The 21,136-nt window shown below is 45.9% G+C and overlaps 1 long non-coding RNA gene across 1 annotated transcript; it reads left to right on the top strand.

The window, feature by feature from the left end:
* The first annotated feature begins 2,126 nt into the window (after nt 1-2,126).
* On the top strand, nt 2,127-6,530 carry Gm46721. The gene is made up of 3 exons (XR_001785412.2): nt 2,127-2,423; nt 3,161-3,263; nt 4,676-6,530. It is a non-coding gene; the product is annotated as a predicted gene, 46721 (long non-coding RNA).
* Nucleotides 6,531-21,136: the final 14,606 nt, after the last annotated feature.

The raw sequence follows: 21,136 nt of genomic DNA, 5'->3' as shown, positions 1-21,136 counted from the left end.
ATAAAGTGTTTGTCCTGCAGGCATGAGGCCTGAGTTTGGGCCCAGGGCACCCACATACAAAATGGGGTACGCGTGTCTGTAAACCCCAGTGCTGGGGAGGAAGAGGCAGGCAGATCTTTGAGGCTCAATGTCCAGACAGCCTAGTGGATTTAGTGGGCTCCAGGTTCAGAGTGAGACCCTGTCCCCAAAAATGAGGAAACAGGGACATCCAGATGGCTTGTCTGGGAAAGCCAGGGAACCGGAGTGTGATCCCTGGAAGTCACATAAAGGTGGAGAGAGAACTGACCTGCCTGCACGCACACGCACACGCACGCATGAACACACATGCACACCATGCACACACAGTGACACTATCAAATAAAGGTCAGCTGACCTCCGGCCTCCGTCTGTGTGTTCACACACATGCATTTGTGCCTGCGCGTGCAAAGGCACACAGCCATACAAGTACATGCACGACCCTCACATGTCATGTCTGTCTGTCTTTCTCCCTCTCCTCCACTCCCCCCCCCTCTCACACACACACACACACACACACACACACACACACAAAGAGTAATTCTCACACAACTGACAGATAAACCCGCATTGTCGTGGCAGAGCTGAGGACAGAGTCTGGGTTCCTCCTCATCACTTTAGGCAGAAAAGGAAGCAGAGCCGTCATTGTTCTGTTCGTGTCTGCGCATGTTCAAGTCCACCCTGCCCACGTGCCCCGGTCCACTTTTTACTTCTGTACTCTAGCTCCTCTCTTAATGGACCCCATACAAAGAGATGGCTTCCAAACTCCTCCTTCCAGCATGTTGTGATAATTCACATAAGCCCCTGCTTTTTAACACACTGGGAGAAGGGCTCAGTAAAACAAAGGACATCATAATTTATTGTTTTGAGATTATTGATTCAATAAATTAACAACAATTTCCTCAGAGGGCAGCAACCCTGGTGCCATAAAAGTTTATTTATTCCTAGTTTAACTGGCATTGATTAGAGTATTCAGATTGCCCCAGCGAGCTGCAATCAGGCTTATAGGTGAATTGCTCTCGCCCGCCCGCCCGCCCAGGAGACAGTAAAATAAACATTCAACCAGAAGTGACAATGGCTCCTTTAAAAACCAGAAACAGCTTTTTTCTTTCTTTTCTCCTTCAAAAGAGCAGGGATAGGTCAGATAATGCTTTTAGTATATGCTATGTGTACACTGGACTCTGCGCCCTAAAAACACTTTAAAAGTTGGAAAGGAGTCTTAAAACTGTGAGCGAACAGTAGGTGCTTATTCACAGGGACTAAATGAACACATTTTTGGGAGACTTGGCTTTAAAATGTCATTTGATGTTGCATTTCAGAGCGAGCTGAGTTCAGTTTTATTGTTTGTTTGTTTTTTGTTTTTCCTATACCTGCAGTGGAGGGAGGATCCTCAAGGAGACTGGATAGCAAGACTGCGGATAACTATGATTCTCTGTGGATAATCTGGGAAATGTCTGTGGATATGGGAAGACTGTTGATTAACCGTGGATAAACAGGTATTGCTTTTATGTTCATAGTCACAGGGCTGACTAGTCGGAAGCAGAGCAGTGGACCTGTTAGACACACCCTCGAAGTTCTGAGCAAACAGACCTGTCGAGGTGGGCTTCTGTTTTCCAGTAGTCACCACGGGCTTTCCTGATGTCACCTCTGTGACATCCGAGCAGCACGTCTGAGTTCTTCACTCTTAGGTTTAATGTTTCCCAAGGCCATCTCTTTCCTCTTCTGTGGTTTAGAACGGGGCATTCGTGGTAATTAATAAGACGGAATGAAATGAAAGACCTCAAAGCTCTTAGTAACCAAAGGCTTACGGTGCACGCAGGCTTTCAAGGATTGCTGGCGTTAAATTGTGTGTCAGAATGCAACTCAGGAATTTGAAGTTGTCAGATTAACTGCAGTATTTACTGGTCTGTTTGATTAGGTGAGTGTAATTTATATTCCCGCTTGGAGACCTAAATAGCAACCATTTCCTACCAAAACAGTGCAGGGAACAAAGGCCTTATTCACAGGGCAGTGGGCACGGCTCTGTGGGCCTCTGCATCCCAGGCACCATGGTTACCAGGCGCCTTCCTCTGAAAGATGCAGCTAAATTTTTTTTAAGGGTACATGGAACAGGCACACACAGAATCTCACCACATACCAAACATACTCCATCAATGTCACATGCAGTAGGGTTTTACTTTTATTTACTTATTTTTTATTTTTATTTTATTTTTTTTTGGGGGGGGGTTGGGAGTACTGCCAGCCTAGGGAACTAATGAAAAATGACCACAGCCATTTCTGAAGGATGTCAGACAAAAGGAAGGCAATGCTGGCGGATGTTGTCTGGTTTCATTATTGTAACTACTTGGAAACAGCCTCAGATCTGATGCCTGGGTTTTGAGTCAAGGAGCATTGCTTGGAGTTGCTTGGTAAGCTGACCCCCACTGGGAATATGGAAGGTCAAGGGCTCCCTCCCCCTTCTTGTTAGTATTTATAGCTTACGTTTTAAAAATCAATAAGTTAATAATTAAGCAGGGGTGTGTGTGTGTGTGTGTGTGTGTGTGTGTGTGTGTGTGTGTGTGTGTATTTGTTTGTGTGCTTGTAGAGGCCAGAAGACGACCTCAGCTATAATTGTTAGGTGCTATCCATGTTCTGTGTTTTGGAGACAGGGTCTCTCCCTGGTGTGGAGCTTGCCAAGCAAGCTGGACTGGCTGTCCAGCGAGCAGCAGGCATCCACTTATCCTAGTGCTGGATTACGAGTATGTGCCACCTTGCCTGGCTTTTAAAAACGTGGTTTTTGAGTATAGAACCTACTCTGGGATAATCTTTATGTCAACTTGACACAAGCTAGAGTTATTTGAGAGGAAGGAACCTCTATTGAGAAAATGCCTCCGTAAAACTGGGCTGTGGACAAGCCTATAGGGCACCTTCTTAATTAATGGTTGATGCAGAAGCGCCCATCCCTGGCCTGGTGGTCTTGAGTTCCATAAGAATGTGGACTGAGTAGGCCATGGGGAGCAAGCATTTCTCCATGGCCTCTGCATCAGCTTCTGCTTCCAGGTTCCTGCCATGTTTGAGTTTCTGCCTTGACTTTCTTTGATGATGAACAGTGATGCGGAAGTGTAAGCCATGCCAAGCCCTCAAGTGTAAACCCTTTCCTCCCCAGCTTACTTTGGGTAGCGTCACCTAAGACGGATCCCAGGGCCTGGCTCGCACCTGCGCCTTTCACTGACTGAGCTGCCTCCCTAGCTCCACGTGCCGCCTTAGAGGTTGGAGGTCGTCTTGGCGTTGATGGTTTCAGGGGCCACATGGAGGAGGAAAAGGGGCGTTGATGGTTTCGGGGGCCACATGGAGGAGGAAAAGGGGCGTTGATGGTTTCGGGGGCCACATGGAGGAGGAAAAGGGGCGTTGATGGTTTCGGGGGCCACATGGAGGAGGAAAAGGGGCGTTGATGGTTTCGGGGGCCACATGGAGGAGGAAAAGGGGCGTTGATGGTTTCGGGGGCCACATGGAGGAGGAAAAGGGGCGTTGATGGTTTCGGGGCCCACATGGAGGAGGAAAAGGGGCGTTGATGGTTTCGGGGCCCACATGGAGGAGGAAAAGGCAGCTTCTTGGAGAAGATCCTTGAACTCGCCCCTCAAGACGGGGGCTGGGGCAGGCAGGAATTCCAGGTACAGTGATCACATGAACTAAAGTTTGGGAAACACAGCCCCCCTCCCGACCTCCCCACTGTGGGACATTCCAGCCTTTCCATGAGCCGTTCACTACAGGACAAAGAGTAAGGAGGCTGCTGCCTTCTTGTGCTGCTCTTGTACCAGGCTGAGTAGTTTGCTCTCCATCTTGTATTCCTGGGCAGTAAGCAGTGAAGGCCGTGTTGCCAACAGCCTCGAGGTCTGAGTAGAGCACGTTGCCCTGTGCCTGACAGGCCAGCTGGGCCTTCAGGGTCTCGCAGCTCTTCTCTGAGCACACACTTGCTGACCTTTCTTCAGTTCATCAGCAGAACCATTCGAATTTACCAGAAATTCACTTAAGAGTCTACTTTTCTTGGAAACTCAGTGTGTCCTTTGTTGAGAGATGTCATTTATCACTTCCTGCCCCCACCCCCAACACCAATCATAGGAGTTTTCAAAGGGTGACTAGGTGGCAGTTTTGGTCCCTGAGTATCAGGAGAACAGTGGCCTCTGGGGTTTTACACCCAAGGATATACTCTAAGTGCAGTAGGCGACATGAAAAATCATACAGTGAAAGTTTCCAAAATGAGCTAAGTGCACTCCAACCTCCCCTCCGCTGCCACCTCTGCCCCTCCAGTGGCTTCAGAAGGAGGGGTGTGGGCAGGGCACAGGCTCTCATGGTTGCACACTCAGAAACTACCCCTTCACTCCTGATCTTCTGATGGAAGCCTCTAGTCTGGTGGCTGGCAGGACAGTTAGGGAGCTCTTCAGCACTCCAGGCTATCTTTTTTTTGCTTTGTTTTAGTTTCTGTGGCCCCCCAAACTCACAGCCTTGGCCTCTGGCTGCTGAAGCATGCACTAGCATGCACCTCTGCTTGGCTCTAACCCCGAACTTGCAACTCTCCAGCCAAATTGTTATTCTTTAGTGGGAGAGTTCCTGTGGGGTAGATGAGAAGTTGTCAGACTCACGAGTATGGACGCGATTTAACTCTGCCTCTCTTTTTAAACAGCCACAAGGAAAAGACTCATGCAAGTGCTGGAGACCAACCCATTCTTTACAAACGCTGATCATGAAGTCTTTCCAGGGCCCAGCCACCTGTCTGTACAGATGCTCCAGGGAACCCTGGGTCACTCTGAACATGTTTATACACAGAGTGACATGGCCCCCTCAAATTCAGTTTATTATTAAAACACAAAGCAAGAGAAAGTTGAGGAGGATCTGGAAGAAACTGGGGAAAGGAAAATGATGAAAATATATTGTATTTGTTGGTTTTGTTTGTTTTTTGAAAGAGGTTTTTCCCTATACAGTCCCTGCTGTCCTGGAACTCTGTAGACCAGGCTAGCCTTGAAGTCAGAGAGATCTGCTTGTTTCTACCTCTCAAGTATTGGGATTAAAGGTGTGCACAACCACCAGCCAGTAACTAAAAACCTGTTTAGGAAGTCAGCACACTGAGTTCTGCATTGGGCCTCCAGACCACCAGGTATTACATAGTGGTGGGGAAACTGTGGGGAGATTTATTTTATTTTATTTCCCTTTCCCTAGAAAGAGGAATATGTCTGCTATTGATTCTTAACTGAAGAAAACCACTGTCTTTCCAGAATAAACTTTATTCCCCACTCGTGACAGGAAGGTGACTAACATCTGCCACACAACCTGATCTACACCATCTCTCCACATACACACTAAAAATTGACACTCAAGTGAGGTATAAACATGTTTTTCTGGGGCTGGAGAGACAGCTTCATGGTTGAGAGTCTATACCAAGGGTCCAAGTTCAGTTCCCAGCATCCATGCTGAGTAGCGCACAGCTCCAGGAGATCCAGTCCTCTGGTCTCTGAGGTAACCAGCCCTCACGAACATACCTACCTACCCATGCAGACACATACACATAGCTAAACATAAAATAGATCTTTAAAAATGCTTTTTCATCAACTATTTTAATACTAATGTACAGCAACAGTTCCCTGGGTTCCTCAAAGCTCCACTTAATTATTATTATTATTACTACTACTACTACTACTACTATTATTATTATTATATGGGTATGGGTATTTTGGTTGAGTGTCTGTATGTGCATCACATGTGTGCAGTGTCCGAGAGGGTCAGGGAGGTCATCATATCACCTGGAACTAGAGTTACCCATTTTTATGAGGCACCGTATGGGCACTGGGAATTGAACCCAGGTCCTCTGCAAGACCCACAGTGTTCTTACATGCTGAGTCATCTCTTCAGCTCCTGAAACCCAAGTTGGGAACAGATTTGTTCTTAGCATTCTGGGGAGAGGAGGAGGAGGCGGAGGCGGAGGCGGAGGCGGAGGCGGAGGCGGAGGCGGAGGCGGAGGCGGAGTTTTCTCACCAGCGCTAACACCACACATCTCTAGCTTGAGAGTTCAAAGTCTTGAGATAGCAAGGAGCTGACACTTGAGAGTCAACTCTTTTGCAAGACTGGAAGCAGAATGGGCAGAACCAAGCTGGCTACCCTGTGCAATCATCCTGTGTCGGAACACGGTCCAAGAATGGAGTCATGGGGGGTGGGGGGAGAAAACTCCAACCAGACAAGAGACAATTGCTCTTGGAATGGGCTTTCATGCCCCGCCCAGGTGTAGCAGATTGGAGTGAGTTTGCTTCAGATTATTCACTGCAGTTGGCTATCGTTTGCTTATCGATCGTTTGCCTCTATGGAAATGCATGTTGCTTCCCCATGCAGCTTGTCCCTTTGATTATATACAGCTTGAACTCATGAGAACTTTACACAGGTGACCTTTCTTACCCCTCAGGGTATAAACTGCCAGATGCCCCGAATAAAGATGGCTGTGAATGAGGCATTCGTCCACCTCATTTTTAGGATCTATTCTCCCAGGACCTACCTCCTCTAGAGTGGTAAACCATCCCGGGTGGGGGATGGGCTTCATCAAAACACAGTGTATGAGAGTGTAAAGTTCTCAAACAATAAAGAAAACGTTTGCAGTGGTTTTCCCCGAAGATGGCTGTCCTGTGCTAGATGTCTGCCACATCTAGGCACCGATGAGAGGTTCCCAGTTGGATGTCTGCATCGTGCGCTCCTGTGGAATCTGTAGTCTGTGTCATGGCACCGGGAATTATTTCAAATTCCACAAAGGATTTAGAATCTGTGGGTGGAAATGAGAGAGAATGTGGATGCTCACAGATAAACTGTGCTTTCAGAATAAGGGCTTGAGTGTGGTGTGTGGACCACCTCCTAGTGCATTAAGTTGGACCTGCATGGGAAGACTCAAAGGTCCCCACTGATCATATAAGTGGACATTCAGGAAAGTCCGACACTCTCAGCACCATATTATTTAGCCATGCACCTCATATCTACAACCCATAATTTCAAACTTGGCTTCTTACGACAGATGGATGATTCACACAGACAATGGGAACTCCACTCAGTGGGCGCTTGATTTCATCTGCCCTGATACCAGGAGTGGGAAAGCAAGCCACACTTGGTAAAGCAAACAGGCTTCTCTCCACAGTGGGCAGAGAATACGGTTGGGCAGAGGAAACACAATATCCCCCTTTTATAGCAAGAGATCGATGCCTGCAGAAGACTTCCATTCACGCGTCCCTGTGTGCCAGAGCACAGGCTGAGACACAGCAGTGTTCCAATCCTCCCCGCTAAGTCATAGTTTCCACCCTCGATGACTTCATCCTATGAAAATAGAATTAATAGAATTCCACATGAGATGGAGGGTAGGAATTATAAGGAATTCAAAGACATATTGCGCTCAACATGCTAGATAATTGGGACATTGGGCTGGGAAAACTCACACTTCTGCGGCAAGTTCTTTTTGAGTTATTTGATAAAAAATTTTACCTCCAACTTTCCAGGAAGGTAAAAGGGGAGTATTGCTGGGATGCAAATCCATACCATGTGTTCTCTGAGCCTTATTGTTATTACTATTAAATATATTAATATTTATATTTAAATGTTGAGCTAGATCAGAGGCTTGCCTTGAGTTCTGACTACCAGTCCTGTTGTCTGCCTCCTGTTGGATTTGCTTCATTGGTTTTTGGGAGTTAGTGCAGTATTACACTGACAGCCAAGACAGTCTGAAGTTTGGGTAGAATACACAGAGACATTAGGAATAACTCCATTACTTCCAAAGAGTGCGTGAAGTTAGCTGTGAGAGCATATTCTATCTGAGAATTTGCCACGTTGCTTGGGCTGTTTGTTGTCATAGGAACTGGGGTTGGTTAGTTGGTTTACAGAGAAACCATCTACGAGGGACAAAGTTGTGGTGATCGGAAGAAAGCAGAATGCCATGTCAGGAGACTAGGGGTTTGCAGAACGTACTTATTGGCTGCCTTTGACCTTCGGGCAGTTTCTGGTGTGCCATGGTTTGATGCATTCATTTCCAGAACAGACAAGCAAGCACACAGACCTGGATGCAGAGGGAGCATTACACAGAAGCCCCCTGTTGACAAACGGGAGAGTACAGTCTTTTCATTCTGCTGGGCTCTCTTTACAGTCACACTTGTGGTGTTCAATGGCCACAGTGTTGAGATTTGCACGCCTTTTAAAAAGAGCCCAGTGAGTAAACTCTGGGAGAATTACGGCTAGAAAAATGGAGGGTCTGAGAGAGGCTGCCTGCAATTGCATTGCTGGTTCTTATAATCGATCCCTAGGAATTCATGTCTGCTTTGAGTCTGCCTACCAGAGAGGCAGTAAGGACGGAGCAGTGGCTGGCAGGGTTTCTCATAGCTAGAGCCCAGCATGCATGAGGAGGAGGCCGCAACTGCTCAAAAGAGTTCTAGAAGGAACGAGGTACAGGTGGGAGTTTTAAAATCTTGACACCCTGATAAGATTTCATCGAAGCTTCAAAGCTCGTTAAAAGAGAATAAAACAATGACCTACATTGCCAGTATTTCTTTGAAACCCTAATCTGTTGGTGAAACAGAGCAAAGCCAGCCCTCTTTTGTGAATTTAAGTAAACACGTTCTTCAGGGCCATCAAAGATTATGTTATAGCGCAAAGGCCTGCCTTGCTCTTGAGAGGCCTCCTCCAGGGTTTTGTGAGTGTTTGTGGCCATCGCATGTCTTTGAAGGAGCCACCCAAACCAAGGACTTCTGGCACTCTCCAGACTTTCACCATGAGACAAAGCAGAGTCCTGGGTTCTTGCATGTCACTCAGAGCCTTTCTTAGGGCGAGTGGCAGGTCAGTAGTTTGGTCTTGGTCTTTTGATTACAGAAGGAATTTGGAGGATCAGAGAACTAAGGAGTGAGGAAGCTTGACCGACAGTTCTTGATCCTTGACAAAGTCAGTCAGCCTGGTCAGTAGAGGAGCAGAGAGCGGAGGCTGCATTGCCGTGCAGTGTGTCAGAGCATTGCGTGGCCATGCAGTCTTTTGCAGTGGCAGTCACAGAACCTGTGACCTGAGCTGAAGTGGAGGATGTCAGCGTGAGTCTTGAAGTTACAGAGTTGAGTGTTCTTCTAAGAGAGCCCTCCCTTGTCTCTGAATCGCAGTTGCCCTTACGCTCTGTGAATGCTCCCACCAGGACAGAGACTCCATCATATTAGAGGCCTCTCTGTATTCTTATGGCCTCCTTTCCCATCAAAGACTCAGTTTTATTTTTAATTGTGCCGTCCATGTGCTGTGAGGGCAGGTGTACACATAAGCACTGAGCCACCTCTCCGTTCCCCCTGTGGCACCCCTAAAGCTGGGAATTCTATTGAAAATAGGTCAGCAATAGAAACCAGGTGCTCTCTGTTTCTCTGTAACTAATAATTTCTGAATCTGTGATGTTGAACACCAGGCTGGAGACCCAGAAACAATTGGTGATGTTGTACAGACGAGCGGGCAGCCTGCCGACATGGTTCCTTTTTATTTGGGAGAGGTCAGCATGAGTGTGTGCATGCATGCGTGTGTGCATGCATGTGTGTGCATGGATGTGTGTGTCTGTGAGGACAGAGGTCAACCTCTGCCCTCTTGCTGCAGAAGCTTCCTCAGTAAACATCGTCCTTGTTTTTCCAGACAGGAACACTCAGTGGCCTGGAACCCAATAGCTTGGTTATGGTGGCTGGACAGGAATCCTAGGAATCCTTTTGCCTGTCTCCACCTCCCCAGCATGGGGATTACAGGAGGATGCCATAACACAGCTTTGTAATGTGATCCCTAGGGATCCAGTGCTTGCACAGTGAGTTCTTTATCCCCGGAGTGGCCTGCTGTGCGGTCAGTGCCTTCAACGGAACAGAGAAGAACCACTCGCGTGGTGGATGGTGATTTGCTTTCCTGAGAACCTAGTGATTAAGATTAGAAAGTTCTTTATAGAAACTTATAGAATGATGCTCGACTCACCATCTAGGTGCTGAAGTCCAGGCGAATTAACACTTAAAACTGATCATTGTAGAGTGACTAAAAACAGGGTAAGAGTTGGGGTGGGTGATTCCCCAGGGATGCTGAGTGCTGGGACACTTATAGCATTTGGGACCTGGGGAAACACATCTTGGCCCTTTTTACTGGTAACGAGAAGATGTCTAAAAGCCACTTTGGGCAGATTTTGTACCTCAAAGAAGTCAGTGTCATGGGCAGAAGGCAGGCAGGATGGAGATTCATGTCGGGAGATGGCTGGTAGAGAATGTACACAGGTCTGCGAGCCCACCAACCACTGGCTCTCTGTTTGAAGTAACCATTTCCAAATGGGGCCAGTTGCATAAAAAGTTCAAATAAATGCTCAATATATGGTCTCTATAAAAACTTGTTTACACGGGAGGTGGAAGCAGAAGGATTAGAAGGTCTGGGTCATCTTGAATCATATAGCTGGTTCAGTGCCAGCCTGGGCTAAATAAGAATCTGTCTTAAAAAAATCAAAATACTCAAAACATAGCCCCAGACCTCCCCCCCCAAAAAAAAAACCCCACCATGTAGTTCCTACTCTCACGGAGCCCATTACCACTTCCTGACTAACCATTCCTCCTGGTGAGGTGGGCATAGCTTTGAATGCCTTCTTCATGTGATAGATCGATAGACTAGGTCTGAGGATTGTTCTTGGCTCACAGGGAGCAAACACGGTATTGCTGTATGTGAGTTCTCTCTGCATTGGTTTGGACATGGGAAGAGTCCTAGGCTATAGCCACTGTGTTGCTTGGCAGGAGTGAAGCTAAGTGCAACTTACACACACACCCCTGCATACACATAAACATTCTCTTGCTTACATATGCATATAATGCACAAGGGTATGATCTTGACCAACATTATCAATAGACAGTTTTTAGTTGTATTTTTATTTATTTATGTGTGTTCTGTGAATGTATGCCAAGTGTGTATGGGTACCCTCCAAGGCAAAAATAAGGTATTAGATTCCCTGGAGGTGTAGTTACAGGTAGTGGTGAGCCACAGGTCATGGGTACTGGGAACCAAACTAGATCTTTTGCAAGAGCAGCAAGTGCTCTTAACCCACCTACATATACATGCACAATTACACACACACACACACACACACACACACACACACACACACACAAAAGTATATATATACACATACATACATATATATATACTTATGTATATGTATAATGAATATATATGCATACAAAACATAAACGTGTGTGTGTGTGTGTGTGTGTGTGTGTGTGTTTAATATAGCTTTTATGTTCTAAGCCTCATGATCACTTCTAGGAACATCATAGCATACAAAGTGGTCACACTTTAAGGAGACAGATATGAAAAGAGTAAATGGGAACTTTTATAATTAGTATAAATGATGGTGGTGGAGTTAAGGAAAGGGATTTAAGGTAGAAAACAAAGAAACTCGCCTTAAGTAGAGAGATCAGAAAGGAAATTGCTGAGGTCTTGATGTTTAGCCTAAAGGCCCAAGGGTGACAGGATTCTGACAGAGATGAGAGCCATCTGAAGCCTTTTGTAGCTTAGGAAGGAGACTTGGTTCATTAAAAACAAAACAAATCAAACCACTGAAGAGATGGCTCAGCAGGTAGAGCTTGTTGCTCTTCTAGACTTTGTTTGGGCAACTTAGTCACTTGTAACTTCATTTCCAAGGGATCTATTCGATGCCGTCTTCTGGCCTCCAGTGGCACCCCTACAGACAATGCAGGCACCCCTATGGACAGATATGTGGTAGGGGTGATATGAGTTGAGACTGGGGGATGATCACAGGTGCTTGGAGTCTTCTCAATGATCTATGAGAAGACAGTGCAGTGGATGACATCAGACAAGGGTGACACTCGGATATGGCCATTGTTACAGCAGTAACACAGCTTGAACAGGTAAAGGAGAGAAGAGATGGACTCAACTGAAGAGAGTCCATGAAATGAGATGTCTGAGGAGGTGGACAAAGAGATACAGCGAAACCCAACATACCTAAAGATTACTTGGAGAAAGCTTTGAAGAGCCATGCTGTTGATCAGATGTGGGACATAAGGAGGTATAATACGCGGGGTGACATCTTTGTATCCCTTGAGTGACTGGTAGGCTGGTGGATGTCTTCTCTGAAGAAGACTTGCTAGGAAGTGGGAACAGGTCCTGGGGGAGTAAACCCAGGATTCTGTTCTAGATTTGTTATATTTAAAATGTCTGTAGAATATTCCAGACAAAGCAGAGAAACAACATGCCAACATACAATGAGGAGGCAGAGAGCAGCTATGCGAGCTTTCTTTGGAGCAGTTCACACATGCAGAGGAGCAGAAACATGGAGGTAATGGTAGGAAGGGTACTTGACTTTATTTTATTCGTTTGAGGCAGGCTCTCATTGGTAATCCCCGCTGGGTTGGAATTTACCATGTAGATCGGTCTGGCCTTAAGCTCAGAGATTTGCCTGCCTCTGCTACCCAAGTGCTGGGCTTACAGACATGCCACTGTGGCTGAAGCAATTTTGTTTTTAACGCTACATGACAAGACATATAGTCTTGCTACATTGCATCTGGATGCATAAGCTAGCAACAACTAACTGTTGGCTTGTGTGCGTATGTGTGGAGTCTGAGGACAACTTTAACTGGTATTCCTGGGTGCCTTGCTTTTTGAGACAGCTTTTTCATTGGCCCAGAAATCGTCAAGTAGGCTAGGTTGCTTGGCCAGAGATCCCCAGGGATCCTGAGCTGGGATTGTAAATGTATGCAGGCATACATGAGTTTTGTCTTTTTTTTTTTTTTAATGAGTTCTGGAGGTTAATCTCAGGTCTTTGTCTTACAAACTAAGCACCTTAAAGACTGTACTAGCATGCTCTGTCCCAAGAAAAAGTTTGTTATTTAAGTTGGGGTTTTTTTTTTGTACATTTATTTACTTGTGTGTGTGTGTGTGTGTGTGTGTGTGTGTGTGTGTGTGTGTGTGAGAGAGAGAGAGAGAGAGAGAGAGAGAGAGAGAGAGAGAGAGAGAGAGAGAGCCCACATGAGGCAGCCCTGTCTTTCCATAGTGTGGGTTTTAGGGATGGAATTTAGATTGTCAGCCTTGGTGGCAGGAAGCTCCACCCACTGAGCCATGTCACCAGTCCAACCCGCAATTGTTAAGATGGAAGAGAAGTCGGAGAGGGAGGGAATCCACATGGTTACACTGCAAGGCGGTTTATGGCATGACTCATGGAAAAGCCCGTAACAAGCACTGTACTAGTTTCCCTCTGATGCTAAGCCAGACTGAACACATTGTTCAAGGTTTAATGAAATACCTCAACCCATGGAGCTGCTTAATGTCATTGGGGGTAACCTTTCAGCGGGGAGAGGTCTTTATAGCAAGTAATTCAAACCACAGTGTTTCTTAAAACAAAATGTCAGTGTCCGTTTAATTTCCTGGCTCTCCTGAGTGTGGGATGTCCATTGATCTGCCTCAAAAGGCGTAGATGGCAGAAACTCCGTCTCCACCCTGTATAAAAGCGAACCTGCTACATTATATTATGTATAAAATACAACGGTAGCACCATTCAAGACCCCAGGCTGTTGTGATCTCCTTCCAGAGATAACGTCTCCCACTCTGTGCTCAGCCTCTGTCTTTGTGATTGGTCTCCCGTTTACTGGAAACTGAACTGGATCCTGCATTCGGACCAAAGGCGAGAACCTACACTCACACACATCTCCCTTTATCTGCCTCAGGACTGTTTTTAAGAAATGCCGAGACGCAGCAGAGGAAGCTGGCGTGGGGCGGCTTCTAGACTGGCGCCGGCTGAGGGTCCTTGTCTCCTACCCTTCTGTCAGCCATCCAATGGACTGTCCCTGTCAGCTCCTTGTCCCTGTTGGTCTTGGGACCTTCCAGTGCCACCTCTGAGAAGCTCTGAGTTACCTGGGAAAGTTCTAAGATTTGCTCTGGGCTGCACCAGGATGGGGGCCCATTACTGCCTGGAGCTTCTTCATAGCCTCCTCATGTCTGAAGCAGGGAATATACATTGTCTTAGACACCTCTTTTACTCTTCCTAACATGCGGCTATGACCTGACCTAAGCTTTATAGCTCTTAAGAAGCAACTTTAATAAAATATAATCTGCACATCCCACTACTTCCCTGTTCAAAGTGTGATTTCCTCGTGTTTAGGACTGTCACGTGACCACACAGCCATCACTGCCAGCTTCCATCTAAGCGGCTGAAACTCTCCAAAGCTAAGGGTCTGGATTTTATTTGTCTCTTTCCCAACCCTGGAGGGTGCCTGGAGAAAAGAAAGGGTAGTATAATGGTTTCCATGTTGGAAAAGAGGAATAGGTAACAAGACGAAGCTCACTGCTTCTTGGGCAGACCCAAATTGTCCTGTGCTTTGTTAAACACTTCGTGACTGCTTCAGGAACCATGGCTCAGCTGGGCTGTAGAAAACCCCTAACTCTCTCTTCTTTGTCTCATTCAAAACTGGTTATACAGCTGGAGAGAGAGCGAGAGCTAGGCAGTTCGGAGCACCTACTGCTCTTCCAGAGGGTCTGAGTTCAGTTCAGGGGGTCTATCGCCCTCTTATGGCCATCTTGGGTACTGCACACATGGTGCACATACACTAACATAGCAAATCACTCGTATACATGAAAGTAAATCTTTAAAACGTGGTTGTATGCCAGGTGGTGCACGCCTTTAATTCCAGCACTTGGGAGGCAGAAACAGGTGAATTTCTGAGTTTGAGGCCAGCCTGGTCTACAGAGTGAGTTCCAGGACAGCCAGGGGAACACAGAGAACCCCTGTCTCGAAAAATAAAAACAAAAACCCAACCCCCCTACCCCCCAAAAAAAACAAAAAAACAAACAAACAAAAAAACCAAACCAAACCAAACCAACCAACCAACCAAACCAACAAAAAAACCCCAAAACCAAACCAAACCAAACCAAACCAACAACAAGAACAACAACAATAAAAGTGGGTGTCTAATTTCCTTTTACACAGTCCATCTATATTCAGAAAAGGATGCTCCCCACCTAAGCTTCCCTTCCAACAGCGCCTGCACATTGTCAACTGTAAGGCTTATTTTCATCCTATGCTCAATTTGCTTCTCTTAAAACGTAACCAGTGTTTTCTTACATATCTTATTGGTACTACAGTTTGGCTTAGGGAAAAACTCACTCTGGGGTTTTAGTTTTGTGGAGACTTTCTGTGAGGTCATTGCTATTAATCCAGGGCTTTCAAAGCATTGGGTACGAATGAGTTCATCTCTTACATCATTTCCTAACGAGGACCCTAGCAGCTGTGGACTTAGTCGAAGTACTCAAAGTTATGTCTACCAATGTGACGTGACAGTAGTGTTCAGCTAAATAATGTAATGCACAGTTAGAATCCTGACCCTTCCTCTACGATCTGTTAACATTCACAGATATGAATGATTTATATAGATTTATTAAAAAATTTAAAATGTATTGTCAGAAAAGGGTTGAGTTCCCTGGGCTTGGAGTTACAGATGGCTGTAAGCTGCCTTGTAAGTAAACCTGGATCCTTTGGAAGTACAGCCAGCGCTCTTAATTTTTTTTTGAATTAATTTTTTAGTCAGTTTACAAAATAGTGGGGTGAATTACGAAAGTCTCCTACACATGTATCATTGTGTTTTGCTCATAATTGCACCATCATATCCCTCTCTTGTCTTCTGCTTGCTGCTCCCTGTGTTGGCTGGTATTGTGTGTCAACTTATAACACAAGCTATCGTCATCAGAGAGGAAAGAGCCTCAGTTGAGGAAATGCTCCATGCGATCCAGCTGTGGTGCATTTTCTTAGCTAGTGATCAATGGGGGAGGGACCAGCCATGGTGGGTGGTACCATCTCTGGGCTGAGCAAGCCAGTTTGGGGTACCATCCCTCCATGGCCTCTGCATCAGCTCCTGCTTCCAGGTTCCTGTCCTGTTTGTATTCCTGTCCTGACTTCCTTCAATATGAACAGCAATATGGAAGTGTAAGCCAAATAAACCCTTTCCTCTCCAACTTGCTTTTTGGTCATGGTGTTTCATCACAGCAATAGAAACCCTGACTAAGACATTCCCCTTCCAAATACCACCCCCCATGCTGACCTGTCATATATATGTATATAATTGTATGCATATAATTAAATCTATATTCTCCTATGAGAGAGAAGGTGATATGTGGTTTACTCACAGAGCATGTGTCTCACATGCACAGAATTCTGACTATAGTCTCCAGCATTGCAAAAAATATGATTGACTGCAGTGTGAAGCCATGGTGGCCTGTGAGTGTGGTGCACTGTGGCCATGGAAACTGTGCTCTGCCCACCCCTTCCTGTCTGTGTTTGCCCCATCAGGCTCTTTGGGAGCTTGTCCTTTACCCAGAGTGCTTGACAGAACGTTGAGGAGCCCACATCTTGGTCAGCACATCACGTACCTGGTCCTTGGGTTCCCCTCTGCTGACCATGTATGGGAATGAAGGGACAGCTGTCCATCCAGGGAGTCTTTGTTCATTTTGCTTGAGGGAAGAAATAGAAAGAAAGAAAGAAAGAAAGAAAGAAAGAAAGAAAGAAAGAAAGAAAGAAAGAAAGAAAGAAAGAAAGAGAAAGGAAGGAAGGAAGGGAGGGAGGGAGGGAGGGAGGGAGAGAGGGAGGGAGGGAGGGAGGGGGATAGAGAGAGAGAGAGAGAGAGAGAGAGAGAGAGAGAGAGAGAGAGAGGGAGAGAGAAGAATGAAAGGGAAAAGATACCTTGGAACAAGTGCCAGTCGGAAGATCATTTTCTCCGACCCTTTGCAAACGCCTGGCTGTACCCTGGCTTTCCTTCTCTCTTTTACTTGTGACAAAGGTGAAGGCCAGTGCTGCAAGTGAAATCCCTCTCCTCTTTGTCTCATCGGTATTTATTCCTCATGCTTACTGAGCCTCTGTCACGTCTCAGGGAAGGAATTCCCTCCTGAGCAGTGCAATTAGGAAGGCAATGGAGACTATTAAACATCTCTGAATACAGGTGGCAAATTGCCATGAAGCCCATCTCTGGAGCCCACCAAAGGGCTGTGAGTGAGCTGCCAATCACCGCCCACCATTCCAGCACTGCTTTATGCTTCTTTTCAATACCAGCCCCTCCAAGATTAGCTTCCTCATCCTCCCCTCCCCACATCTTGCCTCCTAAATGCATATCAATATCAGGGAGCAAGCATGAGGCAGGTGGAGCGACAAGAAATTCAAAGTAGCGAGACCAAAAGCAAGCAAGCAAGCAACTAACCAAGCAAGCAACTAACCAACTAACCAAGCAACCAACCAACTAGCTAACCAACCAACCAACCAACCAAGCAAGCAACCAACCAACCAGCTAACCAACCAGCTAACCAACCAACCAACCAACTAACCAACTAACTAACCAACCAACTAACTAAGCAATCAAAACAAGCCCCACCAGCTCCCAGGTCAGTTGGAGAAGAGCTGCCTACACACAGTCTTGTCACAGGAGATCTCTGCCCCAGGGTCCAACTTCCAGAAGTAAAAATAGTTGCCTGTGCATCTGCTATGCAAACTGTTTGGTGGCTGTCTGACATGGGTAGCCAGGAGTCTATGTTTTATTGACCCCATGTAGTGGACAAGTGCAGATGCTATGCTGAACAGTTCTCAAGGCCTATAGTGAAGGAGCAGTAGTATGCATGTGGAGAACTGACTCTCTCATTATTCTCCTCTCACCTCAGGAAATCCCCATTCTGGTCCCTTGAGAGCACTCCAGGGTGGCCCCTGTTTCGCCATGAGGAAGCTAATGAACCAACCTAACTTGGTTGGGTTTGGAGGTGGAGGTGAGGAATTATGCCCGAGGTCACACAGTCCCTGAAAGTCGAGAAAACAAACACACAGGCAGGCATAGCAGTCCGTAGCATTTCCTGGAATAAAATGTGTCGAATAGTTTCTGATTAATTTTCCATTTATCAGACATGGGAATGCCACACGGGAAGCCACGAGAAAGTCAAACTAAACAAGACCCAGGGAGCAAGGACACCATTGTACATTCCAAGTGTCAATCACTCAGAGACAAGGAAGTTCCCCTCACAGCCTGGGGGTGGCCAGTTGCAAGTGCCCATTTTTGAATTGTAGTGACCTCTCTTGTCCATACTTGGCCTCTTATAGGGAACACAGGCACCACGGAGTCCAGAGTAACTCCATTCATTTAGAAATGGTTCTTTTAAGGCTGAGAGGATGGTTTCATTGGTGAACTGTGCATGCGTAAACCCACTCCTGAGAAGGGCAGGGCCAGCAGGGCCCCTGAGCACTGTGGTCAGCCTGTCTGTGGAGCCAGGGAGCTTGGTTTCCGTAAGAGACCCCGACTCAAAAACCAAGATGGCAAGTGATTAAGGAAGACCGCTGATGCCAACCTCTGGCCTCCACATGTATGTGTACACATAAGTACATGCACACGTCCGTGCAAATATGACATAGTGTACAACATGCACACACACATATTTAAAAATCTTTTTTCTAGAAAAATCCCCAGACTTTGGACAGTTAAAAAAAAAAAAAAGAACAATGTTTCCAGAAATATCAAAACCTTGGGCACATAGGGTAGGAATGGGCATATACACCCCACAATTTGTGTTATGACAGCCATCTCTTATGAGTGTCACATGGTCACTAGCAAACAGAGACAGGAGGGAGGAGGTACCATGGACAGCCAACTGAACTGCTTGCAGTAGAGACAGTTACATGTACACACCATGGAAGTGGTCAGACCGACTCAGAGCCACACTTTTCTGTTGTTACTAAAGTGTGACATGGATGTGAAACCATGCCTCAAGTGTGGATGAGCAACCTGACAACTTCCCACAGAGCTTAGACACCGCCAAGATTACTGAAGCAACATCAGCAGGGCCCTGGGACACTCAGACGTCTCCCTCCACCCCAGTCCTGAGGTCCTCATTCTCCAGTTCAAATTTTGCGTCTGGTCGCAGGCGTCTATTTACACAGGACCATGGTTTATTTGCGTTCATTTTGCAGTGTTTCATCTCATAAATGGGCCTCATCTGAGGGCCCTTCTGTTATGGGTGGACCCCACGTGGCTTTTGGTGGAGGTTGCTACAGACATTTCTGTATTTGCTTCTAGTGCAGACCCGTGTATCCTGGGACAACCTCAGGTATAAGTAGATTTCTTACCTGTTCAGTGTAGCAAGTGGGGTAATTCTGTTATAAAGGCTACATTATTGTGTTGCAGTTTGGTCTTGATTTCTTCTGAACATTCTTTTCCCATTTCCTGAACTATCTATCTTTCTTCCTAATATCAAACTGACCTCGGGCGCAAGGATCTGAAGTTTAGTGCTCTGGGCTCAGGAGCTGAGGCCACGCTACAGTCTATGCTGTTATGAGCTGCTTCCCCTCCCACACGCCCTGGGGCCCCACGGCCAACTGTTGTCTTTAGCGGGCTCCTGGGAGTACATGGTGCCTGTGACCAAAAGTGGTATGCTTTCCAACAAAACTCAAACATTTGTGATTTTCTCAGTTATAAAAAAATTTTTTAAGGTAGATGAATTTACATTTGACTCTCTGAATCTGGCTCATTTTAATAAGCCATTTTTGTATGCAAAGGAGTGCTGACATTAGCTAGTTTTATCATACTGATTACTATGGAAACATTTATCTATAAATATAGAGCCCTTTAAAGCTTAGCCTTTTATCTTTATAGAAAAAGGCCTGTTTATGTCACTTCTAAGATCCAAGCTTTAATGTAGACATGAGCTATTCTCCTGCCAAACACGACAACCTCAGTGCTGGGGCCTGCAAGCTTTGAAAAGAGGAATTTGTGCTGAGACTATTATTTTCTGATAAAATAATAGTGCAATAAAAGTATTTTAAGATACTCACTCAAGCTTAAACTGTGGTCTGTTCAGTTCCTGTTGCTGAATTTAATGCTTTGAATGTGTTGTACATCTTTTTTTCTTCCTGAAATATATTGTCTTTACATTTTTAGCAAATGTGTCTATGGGTTTGTGTGTGTGTGTGTGTGCATGTGTGTCTGTGTCTCTCTGTGTGTGTGCATGTGTATGCGTCTGTGTATGTGTGTGTGTGTGCATGTGTGTCTGTGTCTCTGTGTGTGTGTGCATGTGTATATGTATGTGTGTGTGCATGTGTATGTGTGTGTGTGTGGGTGCATGTGTATGTGTGTGTGTGCATGTGTATGTGTCTGTGTATGTGTGTGTCTATGGGTGTGTGTGAGTGTGTGTGTGTGTGTGTCTATGGGGGTGTGTGTGTGCATGTGTCTGTGTGTGTGTGTGTGTCTATGGGTGAGTGTGAGTGTGTGTGTGTGTGTCTATGGGTATGTATGTGTCTATGTGTGTGTGTCTATGGGTGTGTGTGTGTGCATGTGTATGTGTGTGTGTGTCTATGGGTGTGTGTGTGTGTGAGCTTGCAAGTCTTCGTGAGGCCGAATGGAAGTGATTTGTTTCTCAGCCCCTTTGCTTTGCTTTACTGAAGGATTTTTCTTCTTAAAAACTCTTGTAAAAGTCAGATGTGATGATGTAATATATCTGTATCACTGTCGTTTCTTTTAGTTTTCCTCTCTCACTAAAACATATTTGACACATGGTCTTTCACAAAAACATATTTATCTGATACACGGTCTCACGTAGAGCGGACTAGTTTCCAAGTTGCCCCGTAGCTGAGAAGAACTGCAGACTCCTGGTTCTTTTGCTCTATCTTCCCAAATGCTGGGATCATAGGCTCGTGTTGCCATGCCTGCGATATGCCATGCTGGGCATCAAATCCAGGGCTTCTGGAACTGTAGACCTGCGTTCTACTAACCGCTTCATTATCATTCCTAAGGCACGCTAATTTCAATAGTTAGAAGATAGTCAGTTATGGAGGCACATACCTTTAATCCTAGCACTTGGGAGGAGGCAGATCTTTGTGAGTTCAAGGTCAGCCTGGGATACATAGAGAGTTCTAGGTCAGCCAGGGCTTCATAGTGGGATCTTGTCCCCCACCACCAGGGGAAAAATGAAAGAAAGAAAGAGAGGGGGGGGAGGGAGGGAGGAAGGAAGAAAGAAAGGAAGAAAGGAAGGAAGAAAGAAAGAAAGAGAAAGAAAGAAAGGAGGATGTTTTTAAGAGAAAAAAAAAACCCCAAGTATAAAATAAGAATTTGTCCTTGGCTCTGGGCTC

This window comes from Mus musculus, chromosome 6 (assembly GCF_000001635.26).
Source record: "Mus musculus strain C57BL/6J chromosome 6, GRCm38.p6 C57BL/6J".
NCBI classification, from domain to species: domain Eukaryota; kingdom Metazoa; phylum Chordata; class Mammalia; order Rodentia; family Muridae; genus Mus; species Mus musculus.
The sequence above is the reverse complement of the archived record's forward strand: the minus strand, read 5'-3'. Positions and strand labels throughout refer to the sequence as shown.